The sequence below is a fragment of the Pseudorca crassidens genome, chromosome 1 (genome assembly GCF_039906515.1).
Source record: "Pseudorca crassidens isolate mPseCra1 chromosome 1, mPseCra1.hap1, whole genome shotgun sequence".
NCBI classification, from domain to species: Eukaryota; Metazoa; Chordata; class Mammalia; order Artiodactyla; family Delphinidae; genus Pseudorca; species Pseudorca crassidens.
This window is the reverse complement of record NC_090296.1, coordinates 190,250,253-190,266,907: the sequence shown is the minus strand read 5'-3', so window position 1 is coordinate 190,266,907 and position 16,655 is coordinate 190,250,253. Positions and strand designations below refer to the sequence as shown.

Below are 16,655 nucleotides of genomic sequence, written 5' to 3'. Positions count from 1 at the left end.
CAACACGTGTACCCTCCCCGCAAACTTCGTGTTTTGCACTGGGTTTAGAAGACTTACATTTTCTTTAACATGCTGCCCTAACACAAATTTCAAAAAGTAAAAACAAATCGCTCCATTAAAAAATTCACATCTCCTATTTGCAGCAACATGGACGGACCTAGAGATTATCATACTAAGTGAAGTAAGCCAGACAGAGAAAGACAAATATAACATGATATCGCTTATATGTGGAATTCAAAAAAATGATACAAATGAACTCATATACAAAACAGAAATAGACCCACAGTCATAGAAAGCAAACGTATGGTTACCATAAGGGGAAAGGGCAGGGAGGGATAAATTAGGAGTTTGGGATCAACATATACACACTATTATATATAAAATAGATAACCAACAAGTGTATATAGCAGAAGTGTGTATAGCACAGGGAACTGTACTCACTATTTTGTAATAACGACAAGGGAGAAGAATTTGAAAAAGAGCATACATATATTATTGAATATGTATATAACTGAATCACTTTGCTGTACACCTGAAACTAACTTGACATTGTAAATCAATTATACCTCAATAAAAAAGTAAAATAAAATAAATTCGCACCTGAACACTCTCGCACGATAATACTAACCCTCTTGTAAATGTATTTGCTTCGTCACCTGAACAAACATTCCTCATCAAAACTGCCCTTTGTCTGCTTCTCATTGTGAAATGCAGCAATTATATAAAACAAAGGATCAAAAGAAATGGATTAATTGCTTAGGGGATGCATTTGCCATATTTCCTATAGTCTTCTTTTCTCTTCTTTTTCCAGATTGTCTCCCTGTTTCTGTTTCTAGAGGTTTCCTTTTTAAAAAAAAAAATTGCCAAGATTTTAATGAACCCATTCACATTCATTCCCTGCCTCTTAACAGCTTCACCATCCTGGTCTCCTGTCTTTGGACGCTGGATAAGCCCACAACACGCTCACACATTGGAAATCACAGCCCCTTCCCTTAGACCACTGTCAAGTTTACAGCATCCTCAAATTTTGCTCAATTGAAGGGGGATGCATTTATGTCCTTCCCTGTTCTGTTCCCTGCGGTGACCTTCCATCTAGAACATAAATTCATTGTTTTCTTTTTTAAAATTTTCTCAAAGGGGTGCCAAGAAGTACAAAAAAATCATTTTAATTACTCAAACAAATTCGTAGACAATTTAAAAGGTGTAAGGGACTTTCCTGGTGGTGCAGTGGTTAAGAATCCACCTGCCGATGCAGGGGTCCCAGGTTCGATCCCTGGTCCGGGAAGATCCCACATGCCGCGGAGCAACTAAGCCTGTGCGCCACAACTACTGAGCATGCACTCTAGAGCCTGCGAGCCACAACTACTGAGCCTTCGTGCTGCAACTACTGAAGCCTGTGAGCCTAGAGCCCGTGCTCTGCAACAAGAGAAGCCACCAACTGCAATGAGAAACCTGCACACCGCTATGCAGAGTAGCCCCTGCTCGCCGCAACTAGAGAAAGCCCGCGCACAGCAATGAAGACCCAACACAGCCAAAAATAAATAAATTTTAAAAATAAATAAATAAAAATAAAAGGTGTAAAAGGGTATACGTCCTTGTCCCCATCCTTTGGTTTCCTACACACAGGCTACCACTCTCACCAGTTGGTTGCCATTTCAAACAAGAACGATCTGTGCTAATAGTTTCCTGCTCCCTGTGGCTTTAAGCTGCTTCAAAGAAAATTCACCCATTCAGTTCAGCCTACTTGAATCACTACTCGACCTTCAGTCTCGACTTAAGTGGCACCTCCTCCTGGAAGCCTCCTGTCCCTCCCAAGCCTGCGACACTAAGCCCTTACCCCATCGTCCATCAAGCTTACCAAGCAGGATGGAAATTGCCTGTTTCTTATCTCGGGGCAGGACCAGCACAGCACCTGGCACACAGATGTATTCAGGAAATATTTGCTTAATTAATGTAGTATCTGAATACCAATGTATATTGCAAACTATGCATGAAGTCCAGGGAATGCAAAGGCAAATAAACCAAGGTATCTACCTTGGCATCTTCATATAGTTTACCAAGAAAAAAAGAAACAGAAGCAGCAAGAGAAAGAGCCACTTTCATTAATCTTACTTTCAATCCAGGTTCATTTAGCAGCAGTATTTCTCATTTGTATCACCTGTTCTTCCTCTTACTGTTACTAAGTGTTCTGCAGTCACCCTTTATTGCCAGAATGAGTCCTAGGAACCCCATTAGTTTGTGTTGGCGAAAGCATCAAAGGCTGAATATTTCACCTTGCCTTGCTCGCCACTTTTCCTTTCTCCAAAGAGGCATCTGATTGACTCTCCAGCGCCAGCTATTGAGAATACTGGCAGGCAATTCGCTGGGGAGAGGGCACCATTTATTTTTATGACTTCAATCGAAAAGTTACATATAGTTTACAAATATACAGTCACCCCCCCCCCGCCCCCGGTATCAGCAGGAGACTGGTTCCAGGACCTCCGCAGATACCAAAATCCGAGGATGCTCAACTCCCTGATATAAAATGATAGCACAGTATTTGCCTATAACCTACCATACAATCCTTTGTCTACTTTAAACCATCCCTGGATTACTTATAATATTTAACACAATGTAAATTTTATGTAAATAGTTGTCAGTGCCCAGCAAATTCAAGTTTGGCTTTTCAGAACTTTCTTTTTTTTTTCCGAGTATTTTCAATCCGCGATTGGTTGAATCCGCGAATGCGGAACCTGTGGGTACAGAGGGCACACTGCAGTCTCGAAATATACTCAGAGGCAGCATGTGTTGCTGCCCTGGAGAGTCAGAGCAGAAAAGTGGTATTAAGGCTCAGCAGATCCGTCCAGGTCTTCTGCCAGCCTCCAGACCCAGCTCAGGATGGCAACAGCTCTGAGCTTCTGCTGTGTGACAGGACAGCGTCTCTGAGTCATCATCGTGGGGTTTGTGACATGTTAACTAAGCTAACAAATGCAAATGTCCAAGACAATATGTGACTTGTCCTGAAGGTTCAGTATTGCTAAGAGAGGAGAAGCAATTCCTGCATGATGATGACATCTTTGATACTTATCATTTTAAAATTATTTTAAAATTTAAAGCTATCTTACTACAAAATCCTACTTAAGTGAAATGGAGCATATGCTCTGTGCATCAGCCTTGGGCAAATCACCTCATCTCAACAGTATTTTTCTCCTGTCAGAAATGATGAGTTTGGGCTAAAAAGATTAGACTCTCAAGAGACAAAACAACCAAACGCGATGGGTGAAACTTAATTGGATTCTTCTTTAAAAAAACAAAAAAACAAGACCTTAATTATTGTTGGCATTGCTGATATTTAAATATGACTGCCTACTAGATATTATGGAATTATTATTTGTTTTCTTAGGTGTGAATTTTAAAAAAAGTTTTGGTGTGATAGAGTTTTCGTGGGCAGGCGAGAGTATGTTCTTACTAACAGGAAATGCATACTGAAGCATCATGATGTCTGCAAATGTTTAGGAAAAAGAATATTCAAGTTTGTGTACAGAAAGAGACTGAAAGGAAGAAATAGAGAAAATATACCATTTTCACAAAATGATTTTTGAATTCCCTTTTTGCAGTCATTTCAAATTTCCAAGAGTGCATCAAAACCCTATGACCAAATATATTGAAAATCATTTTTTTAAACCAACAGTCTAGCCAAACAAGAACACATTCTTTATGCTCTAATTTTGGTCTTTAAAAATCTAAATATTCTGTCCCATCTGCATCATTTTAACAAAGTTTCTAAACTTCTGAGTACACTAAAAATTATAACTTTTCAAGGGACCCTCCTACACTGGTGGGAATGTAAATTGGTGCAGCCACTATGGAGAACATTATGGAGGTTCCTCAAAAAACTAAAATTAGAGCTACCAGGGACTTCCATGGTGGTCCAGTGGTTGAGACTCTGTGCTCCCGATGCAGGGGGCTTGGGTTCGCTCCCTGGTCAGAGAACTAGATCCCACATGCATGCTGCAACCGAGAGCCCGAATGCTGCAACTAAAAGAGCCCACATGCCACAATGAAGATCCTGCATGTTGCAACTAAGACCTGGCACAGCCAAGTAAATAAAAAATAGAGCTACCATGTGATCCAGCAATCTCACTCCTGGGCGTATATCCGGAGAAAACCATCATTTGAAAAGATACATGCACCCCAATGTTCATAGCAGCACTGTTCACAATAGCCAGGACATGGAAACAACCTAAATGTCCCTCTACAGATGAATGGATAAAGAAGGTGGGGTGTATATATATACACACACAACGGACAATCACTCAGCCATAAAAAAGAATGAAATGATGCCATTTGCTTGGATGGACTTAAAGATTATCATACTAAGGGAAGTAAGTCAGAAAGAGAAAGACAAATACCATATGATCCCACTTATATGTGGAATCTAAAATATGACACAACTGAACTTATCTACGAAACAGAAACAGACTCACAGACATAGAGAACAGTCTTGTGGTCGCCAAGGGGGAGAGGGTGCGGTGGAGGGATGGATTGGGAGTTTGGGGTTAGCAGATGCAAACTATTACATAGAGAATGGATAGAAAACAAGGTCCTACTGTATAGCACAGGGAACTCTATTCAATATCCTGTGATAAAACATAATGGAAAAGAGTACGAAAAAGAATATATATGTATAACTGAATCACTTTGCTATACAGCAGAAATTAATACAACATTGTAAATCAACTATACTTGAAAAAATAAATTTTAAAAAATTATAACTTTTGAAAATTCTGTTCATTAGTTTTTTTTTTTTAATCTAATTATTTTTATATTTGGCTGCGTTGGGTCTTTTTTGCTGCACGCAGGCTTTCTCTAGTTGCGCTGAGCGGGGGTTACTCTTTGTTGTGGTGCGCAGGCTTCTCATAGCAACGGCTTCTCTTGCTGCAGAGCACGGGCTCTAGACGTGCGGGCTTCAGTAGTTGTGGCACGCGGGCTCAGTAGTTGTGGCTCACGGCCTCTAGAGCACAGGCTTGGTAGTTGTGGCGCACGGGCTTAGCTGCTCCACGGCATGTGGGATCCTCCCAGACCAGGGCTCGAACCCGTGTCTCCTGCATTGGCAGGTGGATTCTTAACCACTGCGCCACCAGGGAAGCCCCATTAGTTTTATTTATCCTAATTTTTACCAACATTTTGACTCCCTTCCCTTCCCTCAATGATCCTTCATGCTTCTGGCTTTCAACAGAACCTGTCTTGCCTTTCCCCTTTGGATTTTATTCTTGTATGTCTTCATTTTTTCTCTCATCTCCATCATTTACAGAGATTTCTTTCTTCCTTGCTGTCAATATTTTCCTGTAGATTTGTGTCCTATTCGGGGCAGTATTTTAGTTCTCTAATTTATCCTGCCTTCACTGCACTTTTTTTTTTTTTTTTTGCGGTACGCGGGCCTCTCACTGTTGTGGCCTCTCCCATTGCGGAGCACAGGCTCTGGACACACAGGCTCAGCAGCCATGGCTTACGAGCCTAGCCGCTCCGCGGCATGTGGGATCTTCCCGGACCAGGGCATGAACCTGTGTCCCCTGCATCGGAAGGCAGACTCTCAACCACTGCGCCACCAGGGAAGCCCCTCACCGCAATTATTACCTCTACATCTGTTTCATTATCTTCTATCATCCTCCATTCCCTGGAAAGGGGGAACCCTGGACATCCCCACGGATGCCCCACTCCTCTGTCTTCCTTTGTTACAAGCAGCCCTCTGAGTGCTTTTTCAAATCTGGCATGGTTTTATTTAAAATAGAAAAACTTGGGCTTCCCTGGTTGCACAGTGGTTAAGAATCCGCCTGCCATTGCAGGGGACACGGGTTCGAGCCCTGGTCCGGGAAGATCCCACATGCCACGGAGCAACTAAGCCCGTGCGCCACAACTACTGAGCCTGCGCTCTAGAGCCCGCGAGCCACAACTACTGAGCCTGAAGGCCACAACTACTGAGCCCACGTGCCACAACTACTGCGCCCGAGTGCCACAACTACTGAGCCCGCGAGCCACAACTACTGAGCCCGAGTGCCACAACTACTGAGCCCGTGCGCCTTGAGCCCATGCTCCGCAACAAGAGAAGCCACTGTAATGAGAAGCCCACGCACCTCAACGAAGAGTAGCCCCTGCTTGCCGCAACTAGAGAAGCCCGCATGCAGCAACAAAGACCCAATGCAGCCAAAAATAAATAACTAAATTAAAACAATGAAATAGAAAAACTTAAACTTTTTTAAAAGCTTGAAATGCCAAGGCAGTAGGAATTTTCTCTCCAAGAATGTAAAAACGGAGCCAGCCCAGAATCAGTCCTCCACCGTCAGATCTAGTCCGGTCTTTCGGGGGGAGTTTACTTGGTCCATTAGGTGCTCTGCGAGAAGAAAGCCGGCCCGCCTGCATCAGTGCACTTAGACTCTCATCCACACACGGTGGAGTTCACCCAAGTGACTGCTCCTCTCCCCTCCCCCACCCCCTCTGCCCCCACCCCGCCAGCCACTCCCAGAGCTTCCTGTCATTTCACCTTTTCTCTGGTTCACAGAACCCTTGAATGATAATCCTCTTTTATTTTCCTGAACTTCTGAACTCTTCTTGCTTGCGTCTTTTACCTCCGGTCTTTGGCAGGCAGCCTCGGATTCCTTTATCTGCCTTTGGACTGGCTTATTCTTTTTGCCCATGGAGAATAAGAAGGACTGGTTTCCACCGTCGTTTCTCGCTTTTGACCACAATGCCAGGCCATACTGCATTTTTTGTTTCCCCTGTTCTCTCCTTTGTTTTAGTTGACCTAACTTTTCCTTTCATGTCTGGACTCAGAACCCAGTGATCTTTTTTCCTTTTTCTCTGCTCTCTGGTCTCCACTGCGGGAGCTACCTCGATGTGCTTCCCCTACCCACCTCTTTTATTCTGATGCTGGGCAAACTGAATCGTCCATCAGTCCCACAGGTACCACCTCGTCGTGGAAGGAGTTCCCTGCAGTCTGCACACCTGAGCTGGTCAGTTTCAGGAGTCCTGTGTTCAAGGGCTCCTTCAACCTGTGTTTGCAGGTTTACTGCCCGGGTTCTTCATAATCATATAACCTTGCTCTGCTCTCAAAGGTGGAAGGATCATTCCATCATCTCTCTGCCACGTGCAACATTCCTCTGTCCACTCCCCAATCCGGCCCAGTATTTCACTTGGTATTTCATTGCTGTGTATTTCATTTCATTGTCCTGGCATATTTCATGGTCGTGGCTTATTAGCCATCTCAGACTAGCATCTTTTGTAACCACGTTATTTCTCGTTCTAGACGTAAAAGCATTTGTTTCTTGTCCTGCTTGGGGCTGTGCCTCTGGAAAATTAAATCACAGGCTCCCATATCAATCCCCAAATACTTTTTAAGATGTGTCATGTATTGTCTTCCTTTGAAGGCTTAGTACCACTTATTCTAGGGAACTAAATTTCACCAATGTGTCTCCTGGGATTACAGTCAAAGACTTTGTACTCTCAATTCTCTAAACAAAATTCCTGCCTTGGAATGTTGTTCAGATGACAGAACGCCCTTTCTGAATGACTGGGTGATCAGTTCCTCTCAAATCAGCCAACGACTTGTGTTAAGTCCTTTCTCCTCATGGAAAACAAGAAACTCAGTATCACTTCGTGCCTCTGACTCTTCTCAGTAAAGCAGTTTTTCGTCTCTTCTCCCAAGTCTCACCTTAACATCTGGCTGCTTCTATCGCTTTTCTAGTCTGGGTCTGGGACTAAAACTCATCAGAAGACAGCCGTTCTCTGCGAATTGCCGTTAGCATGCCATCAGCCAGTCGGTCAACAGGTATTTACCAAGCAATCCTGGTGGACAGTCACCACAAAAATAGCCGTGGAAGAATTCCACGATGCCAAGGCATTGAATCAAATTGCGAGGAGTCCCCTCACCTCTAACGGCAAAACCGCGGCACTCCTCTGGGTCATCTGCCCATCTTGCAGGACACATGGTGTCAGGGAGGAAAAACCTTTCCTCTGTCCTCTTAAACTCTGTCACTGGGGGCCTGCAAACTACACTAACAAAAGACAAAATAATTGGAGAAAAGGCATACAATTTTTAATAATATTTTACATGCATGGGGATTTATAGAAAAGAACTAAAACTCAGGACTTCTCTGCAGTCCCCATGCAGGGGGCCCGGGTTCGATCCCTGGTCAGGGAACTAGATGCTGCCTGTCTGCCGCAACTAAGACCAAGCGAAGCTAAAATAAATAATTATTAAAAAGAGAAGAACTAAAAACTCAAAGAGGTGATTAGACTCGGGGGCTTATAGATCATTTTAACAAAGGAAAGGGGGTTTGGGCTTCGAGGCACAATAAATGTGGGGAAGTGACTAGGATGTACATGGAAGAGCTAATGGCAGATAAGGGTTATTTCAGTAAAGTCTGTTTATGCAGACTCATCTCGGTGCCGATTCTCTTTCTCCGGTGATATGAGTCGTTCTCCTCCTCCGGGTACAGGAGAGAGGGACTCTTGTCACCAAGGGAAATTTATGCCCAGCTGTAGGTAGATAAGGGGAGGCCAGAGAATTCTTCCTGCATCTGTTGATTCTCAGTTGCCTTCAGCTCAAAATAATCCTTATGCCAAAGTGGCATATTTGGCGGGGGGGACCTCCTGATACCCTTCAATGGTTCCTCCAATAAGTGCAGCCGTGCTGACGTTTTCTGCTGGCGCCTTACAGAGAGCAGTGCTTTCCGATTAGCATTCCCATTTTTCAGTTGAATACACTGCAGCTTTGAGAGATGAATGCTTTTCCTTCTCTGATCCAATCTCCAAATGACTCGATTCAGTTACCTTGTGCAGTGCTGTAATCTCACTGTTCTTCCCTCTCCAGCTCATTCATGTAGCCGCCACTGAAACTGTTGGAAAAACAAAGTATATTCTGCTCCTTAACTTTCATAGTGGGGACCCCTTGGTTTCTTCCCCCTGATTTCTCCCACTATCCCCGAGCAGAAGAATGAAAGACACGGAAGCAAGGAGAGACCGAAAGGAAGCTCAACGTTTGCAGCCATAGTTAGAACCCACATCCTGTGCCCCAGATCTCTGTGCCCTGTGGTTCATCCACAAGCTTGCTCTTGTGACCATCTCCTGCTTTAGCCGCGAGAGTTCCACGGAATTCAAACCCTGTCCTCATTGCCTCCGGGGGTGCTCCTGAGCTCATGGTCCCCCTGATTCTTCCCAATTCTTCTCCCTAAACATTCCAATATCAAGAAATGTGAGTCCTTTGGGGCAGAAACAACGTAAGGACCTACAGAATCACAGCTTTTCGGAGTCCGAATAGCTCTAGGGCAGGGAGTGTTTTCCCCACTGGAAGAGCATGCAGGCTGTGAGTTTGATGATGGTGACAGGTTGGCGGACCAGCGGGGTGGGACATGCCTCCAGCCGGAATCAAGTCTGTTCAGAAGCTTCACTCATATTTATTTTCTTCTGCCACTAATCCTTCCTAGTGCCCAAATTTCATGATGTTATTTGAGTGGAATTAAATTGGAACAGCTTACATTATCTGATTAAGTAGAGTCAGCTTTGACCACAGTGATGAAGAGGTCCAATCCTGTTAGTGTAATATTCCGCCCTTCAGGCTGTGGTCACATAACCCTGGGAAGGGCTGGGAGAGACTGCTGGTTACTCGTTTATGGATATAGGTAATTAAGCTGAACTTTGTTTTAAAAAATTAGGAGGGCAACACAACGGAATATTATTCAGCTATGAAAAGGAATGAAGTACTGAGGCAACCTGCAAACGGATGAACCTCAAAATACTATGCTAGGGGGCTTCCCTGGTGGCGCAGTGGTTGAGAGTCCGCCTGCCGATGAAAGGGACGCGGGTTCGTGCCCCAGTCCGGGAAGATCCCACATGCCGCGGAGCGGCTAGGCCTGTGAGCCATGGCCGCTGAGCCTGCGCGTCCGGAGCCTGTGCTCCGCAACGGGAGAGGCCACAACAGTGAGAGGCCCGCGTACGGAAAAAAAAAAAAAAACCACAATGAGATAGGACTTCACATCCACACTTATGACCACGAGCATAAAGGCAGACGGTGACCAGCATTGCTGCAGATGTGGACAAGTGGCTCCCTCGGATATTGCTGGTGGAGTGTGAAACGGCGCAGCCAACTTGGAGAACAGTTGGCAGTCCCTCAAAAAGTTAACCATAGTTCCCACACGACCCAGCAATTCCACTCCAAAGGATATATCCAAAGGATATAATGAAAACATTTATATCCACACAAAAACCTGTACAGGAATGTTCACGACAGTATTATTCGTATTAGCCGCAAGGTGGAAACAACACAAATGTCCATCAACGGATGAGTGGATAAACCAAGGGAGGAACACAGAATATTCTTCAGCCATAAAAAGGAATGAAGTACTGATTCATGCTGCACCATAGACGAACCTTGAAAACGTTCTTCTAAGTGAAAGAAGCCAGACACAAAACTCGCATACTGTAGGATTCCTTTTATAGGAAATGTCCAGAAGAGGCCTATCTCTAGAGACAGAAGGTAGCTTAGCACTGGGGCTGAGGGGAATGACTGTTCAACACAGAGTTTCTTTTAGGGATGATGGAAATGTTCTGGAATTAGCGGTAATAGTCGCACACAGTTGGAATATACTAACAAAACACTTAAAAGGAGTGGATTTTATGATATATGTATGATAACAGCAACAACAACAAAAAAAACCCTGAAGCTAAGGTATAAATCACCTTCATCAGCTCCTGAGAGCAAACGTTAGCTGGGAGGATGAGGGTGAAGCAGCAGGAAGTTGCAGGCGCCCAGGCTGGAGGTGTAGACAGGCCCAGACAGGGGAATGGGCCCTCTGCCCTAAACTACACTCTGTCTTGGTCATTTTAGGTCATCTTTCCTGCCCATCTTTCCTCTCCCGCTGTAGAAGGAAAGCAACCTCAACCACGGGAGGGAAAGTAACCAAAATCGACATTCGTAGCCTTGGAAGTCATTTCGGGCACCAAAACACAGACAAGTGACTTTCAAAAAGTGCAACCAACAAAAAATGTATCTATTTTTCTCACAGCTAAGAAAGAGAAAGGATAATGACAAATCCTGGCTTCGGGAAACACTCACTTTGCCAAAAGATTATCGAAAGCATGTGGTCCCGGCTCAACTGCCTGTCTCTCCACACACGTCTCCAGATGATGGAGTGAGCTGGGTGTGTTTACATAAAACACGGTCCTTGGAGCCCAGCAGATGTTTGCTGCCTTCCAGGAGGGGCAATCGGATGGCCGCTTTGGTTTCGTGGCACTGCCCACTTGAGAAGGTAACTTGGGAGCTTAGTGCTGAAGGAGTGTCCTTGGGGGATCTACCAGCTGGGATCAGGTGTCTGAACCTGGACGGAATAATTACACACCCCCTTTCACGACAAAAGGAGATACCCATTCCGTAACCCGAGAGGGGGATTTGACTTTCAAATTGTTAACAGACCTTGGATCAAGCGAAAAGCTTGGGAGGGAAAAGCAAGCAGCCTTTGGATGAGTCCTGAGGTAGGCTGGATGTTCTCCTGAAAGACTCCTAGTCTCTGATTAAACTTCTGCCATCTTCCCTCCTACACTACGGTCCAGGGCAATCACTGAGAGTTTAGAGAAGGTCTTTAACTTATGGCTGCGGTTCATGGTACAATTATGCGGCACTGATAAAGAACCACGTGGATGAATACGCGGGATCATAAAACGTTTTTTTTTTTTAAGAGGCACGTGAGAGGAAGTATTTCACAACAGGTCAGGAGGGGACCAAATATTTCAAGTCTGTGGCTTCTTCTGTCTGGGGGAAGAGAGCTGGCCCAAAGATGAGACGAAGTCGGGGGAGTCAGGATGGGGAGTGAAGCTCGCAGACACAGTGAAAAGGTTGGGAGCACAAAAGTGGGATGAGATGGGGAACAAAAATTGCCTCTTGCTGAAGAGTTTGAGAAGGGGCTGCTGCTAACGTATGTGATTTGAAGATGTTTAAAAAATCACGCAACACCGTCCAGCCTCCACCTATAGACACCCAGAAGCAGAGGAGCACAAGATTAAAGGAGAATTCAGAGCGGTCAGTAAACACAAGACCATACCACCTCCTCATCTGGACCGTAGGTGCCTCTGCCCATCTCCGCCAGGGGTTTTAAGAAAAATGCTGAGATTGGTCAGTTTTTAACCCTAACTTAAGTTGTTGTCATTTAAGCCTTTTCTGGACAGTCTCTCTTCTAAGATCTTGGCTTTTAAGGTAACCTAAATGCGCCTTCTATTCTTTTCCATTATTTTCCCTGTAACTTCTTGGGGCCTTTTCAGGTTCTATTGGGGTTCCCTCCAAGCACGGATTCTCTGAGCCTGAGTCATACTATAACGTAACTGCTAGCTCCGTGTGGTCCCAGAGCACTTGAGACGTGACTAATCCCAACTGAGACGTGACTAATCCCAACTGAGAAGTGCGCTAGGTGTTAAAATACATGTCATCTATCAAAGACTGAGATAATTTAAATTCTTTTAAAATATTGGTTACAGGTTGAAATGGTACTATTTTGGGTAAATGGGGTTCAATAAAATATATTATTAAAATCGATTTCATCTGTTCCTTTTTTCCTTTTTTCACGTGGCTGCTAGAAAATTTTAAGTTGCACCTGCGGCTCATATGCCATTTCTATTGGACAGAGCTGCCTGGAGCTTTTAATCCATGGCAGCCCATGGTGAATCTCTAGGAGGAGACTGTAGTATGCAGGGTTTCCAAACACATATGACCACACAACCATTTTTCACATGGCTCTTGTTCTAGTTATATACTGATTCTCCTTCACAGGTCCCCCAAACATAATCATGTCCATTAATTCCCATGAGTGGCTTGGAATCCTGTTTAGTGAATGACAGTAGCTGCAGTGCTCAGCCCAGAAGTGCACCTCCCAAAGAAATTCATTTATGGGGACAGAAAAAGCAGTTGAGGCCTTTTGAGGATGTAGCGCGTGATCCTGACCGCTTTAACATGGTCAAGAGCGGCAGAGTAGGGCTTCCCTGGTGGCGCAGTGGTTGAGAGTACGCCTGCCAATGCAGGGAACGCGGGTTCGTGCCCCGGTCTGGGAGGATCCCACATGCCGCGGAGCGGCTGGGCCCATGAGCCATGGCCGCTGAGCCTGCGCGTCCGGAGCCTGTGCTCCGCAATGGGAGAGGCCATAACAGTGAGAGGCCCGCGTACCACAAAAAAAAAAAAAAAAAAAAGATCAGCAGAGTAACTTTTCTGTAGGTGTTTAACGTGAGGGTGGTTTTAACAAAACCAAAATGAAAATACATTTTATCATTTCACCATATCCCATAGAACCTGATATCTGGAAGGTACCCAATCCAATGCCTCACGTCATATTCTAGATTAGGGACCAAATATCCAGCCACTAATAATTTCCTGAAATATCTACTGAATGTCCACTATGTGCCAGGCTCTTGTTTCATGTTCACCAACAAGCTTACCCAGTTGGTACTATTATGACCTGTCCAATTTCATAGGTGCTGGGAAGATCAGAGAGGTTGGACCACCTCTCTGAGGTCACACAGCTGGAGGGAGGGGCTGGTATGCGTCTCCACTATGCTTTGCTGCCTCTGGGAAGTGGAGGGACTTGCAAATATAATACATCAGACCTAATATTTCAGCTCTTTCAGATAGTAATATACAGTGTTTGCAATAGACAAATGACTGCTTTAATATATTCAAAAGTAATATAATTGTTTTAAACAATTTTAGAGCATTAAAGTAACAAAATGGAAATGGAAACGGCCAGAAAAACCCTTGCTTTTCCACTTTTTCATACCTACAGGTGGAAGTTTGCTGTGATGTTTATTTTAGTTTACTTACATCTACATACTGGACATCCTTGTCTTTTGTGAATTTACATACCAGAGTTTCCGTTTGCAGAAATAGGAACAAGACTCCCTTGTGACAAGCTTTGAGCTTTTCAGATTTCAGGGCCAAGTCAGAGAGGGATTGGGACTATATTCAGCTGTGATTTCTACCCGGCACCCCCAGATCATTTAACGTTTTGAAAATGTTTGGCTATTAGTTAATTCCTACCTTTTTCAGGAGGTAAAGAAGGAAACGGAAGCACAGAACGGAGGGAAGCCTCCTTCCCTGGGCCAGAGCCGACTCCAGCAACAAGGATCCTGACTCAGAGCATGAGGTTATGCTGCCTCCTACCGGCCAGACTGAGACTGCGCAAAACACACTGGGAGGAAAATTGTAATTCAGCGCTTCTCAACTTAATTACTATAGACTCTTTCTAAAGGGAAAAATGTATATCTTAAATATACCTACAGTCCGTAGATTGAAAAAACACCACTCTAAATCCTGCAAATAAGGAAGTTCAAATAGAAACCAAACCTTAAATTCAAAGAGTTGCCTTCAGTTTCCACGGGAGATTCCTGCAAGGCAATTACCTTTGTTCTCAGGTTAGGTCCCTCCTGTAGTTCCTGCAAAGTCTGGTAGTAGGGCTTCCCTGGTGGCGCAGTGGTTGAGAGTCTGCCTGCCGATGCAGGGGACGCGGGTTCGTGCCCTGGTCCGGGAGGATCCCACATGCCGCGGAGCGGCTGGGCCCGTGAGCCATGGCCACGGAGCCTGCACATCCGGAGCCTGTGCTCTGCAATGGGAGAAGGCACAGCAGTGAGAGGCCCGCGTACCGCAGAAAAAGTCTGGCAGTAAGGATGACCTTGTATCAAAGGCATCTCTCTACTTAACTTTTGGTGCTGATTCTAACTCCATTCCTACAGAAACATACTCTTCCCTTGGTTTCTGTGAAACTGTACTTACCCCTCTTCTTTGCCATCTATGCCTTTCTGTCTCGTCTCCTCGAAAATGGAGAGGACATCTTTGCCCTGTTTCAGCCTCCCATCGTCTTACACTTTCTTGTAATGAGATCTCCTCACTCTGACAGCTTCCAGGCAGAACTTCTCCATCAACCCATCCCACTTCCAACGCCTTCACAGGCAGAATCAGTGTCTCTCTCCTCCAGGCAAACACATCACCCTGTCCTGAACTCTGTCGCCTTGCATAAACAAGGTATCTGGCTCCCCCTCTAGTCCTCCAGTAATTTGAGGACAGAAGACCACGTCTTAGACACTTTGGAACAATACCCTTATTGATATCACCTGAGCTTGAAAGTGTGCTCAGCATCCTTAAAGGAATCGTCTCGACTCAGATGTCTGAATAAGACAATAAGTTAAGTTCATGATTTAATAAGACAAATACATAAAACACTGTAATACAAAATGAAATGGGAGAGAGAAATGGCAGGTTACAGAAGCCGATAAAGCCTTGGACTAGGAGAGCACAAAGGAAGAAGCAATCGCCTTCAGCTAGAGAGGGAGGAAATGGCATTTGAGGCTGCTCTGAAATGGTAAGTACGTATGGGGGTTGAAGTGGGGAGAGTGGAGTTGTCATATATGAAAAGAGTCTACTCCAGACAGAAGAAATCCAAACAAAATAAAAGAAAATACAAGCCTCTGAGACAGGAAAGTGTGAATATCTTCTATGAGAAAGGAAAAGTGCTGTTTTTTCCAGAGTCTTCTTTCAGGAGGGAGAGAAAGAAAGGCACATGGGGTCAAGTCACTGAGGGTCTTAAATGTGAAACTAAGGAGAGGAGTCGGATATCTTGACCAGGCAGGAGCTGGGATGGAGTGTCCGTGGGCCCGTGGAGCACAGACACTCCGGTACCCAGGTATCCAACTGTGTCCAACTTGCCCTTGGGCGCTGTAGTACTTCTGGGAAAATGACTTGAACTCGGTCAGCCCCAGGAGTTTGGACGTACGTAGACAGAGGACCTGGTGTGAGCAGCTTCGAGGGAGGGTCCGTGGAGGCTGAGTCTGACTAGGAAACCAGGCAAGCCCCAAGGCTGAGCGTGGGGAGGGGACAGGGGAGGGAGTCCCAAGCGCCCCAGGGCAGCGGGCACCAGAACCGGGGTGGTGTATGCAACCGTGATGAAAGGGCATTTTCTTCACCTCTGGAACACTTTGGGACACCCCCTGCCTACCTCCACCTCAGATGGGGTGTACAAAGGAGATAGCATTCTCTTCTTTATATAAGAGCAATGATTTCCAAATTTGAGCGTGCACCAGCATCGCCTGGAGGGCTCGTGAAAGCACCCCATATGGGGCCGCACCCCATATGGGGCCCCACCCCCATAGCACCTGAGTTAACAGGTCTGGGGTGGTGCCCCCAAAGTTGCATTTCCAGTAAGTTCCGAGGCGAGGCTGATATTGCTAATCCAGGGGCCTCTCTCTGAAAACCGTTGTGCAAGAACATCCCTGGGAGGAAAATGCTAAGAGTAGCACCCATGCCTGTGCTGTTCATCATGGAGTTCCCAGCGCCTAGCAATGTGCCTGAGACATAAAAGGACCTCCAGAAATATAAGGCTAAGAGCTGGTCCTGAACAGATGCAAGGCCAGAGAGCACGTGACACATAAAAGCCCGATCACAGACGGAGAGACCGCCCCCGTCTTCAGACGGAACAATGTCGAGACGGGTGTAACACCTATTTTGTTTTAACATTTAATGAGTTTTCTTAGATTTTTTGTTTTTAATAAAATGTCACAGATAGAGTTCTACCACAGCTACAACCTCAGACTTTCCTCCTCTCCCTCCCAGCAGGTAAGCCTATCTTGCATTCAGTGATTCCTTCACATCT

General features: G+C 45.2%; 1 long non-coding RNA gene across 1 annotated transcript in view; it reads right to left on the bottom strand.

Moving 5' to 3' along the window:
- LOC137206267 (uncharacterized) overlaps positions 1 to 14,610 on the bottom strand; it is a 28,491-nt gene extending 13,881 nt beyond the window's left edge. The window contains exon 1 of the long non-coding RNA XR_010934613.1: positions 14,413 to 14,610. This is a non-coding gene — a long non-coding RNA (uncharacterized lncRNA). The remainder of the gene's footprint in view (positions 1 to 14,412) is intronic.
- Between the last annotated feature and the right edge of the window lie 2,045 nt (positions 14,611 to 16,655).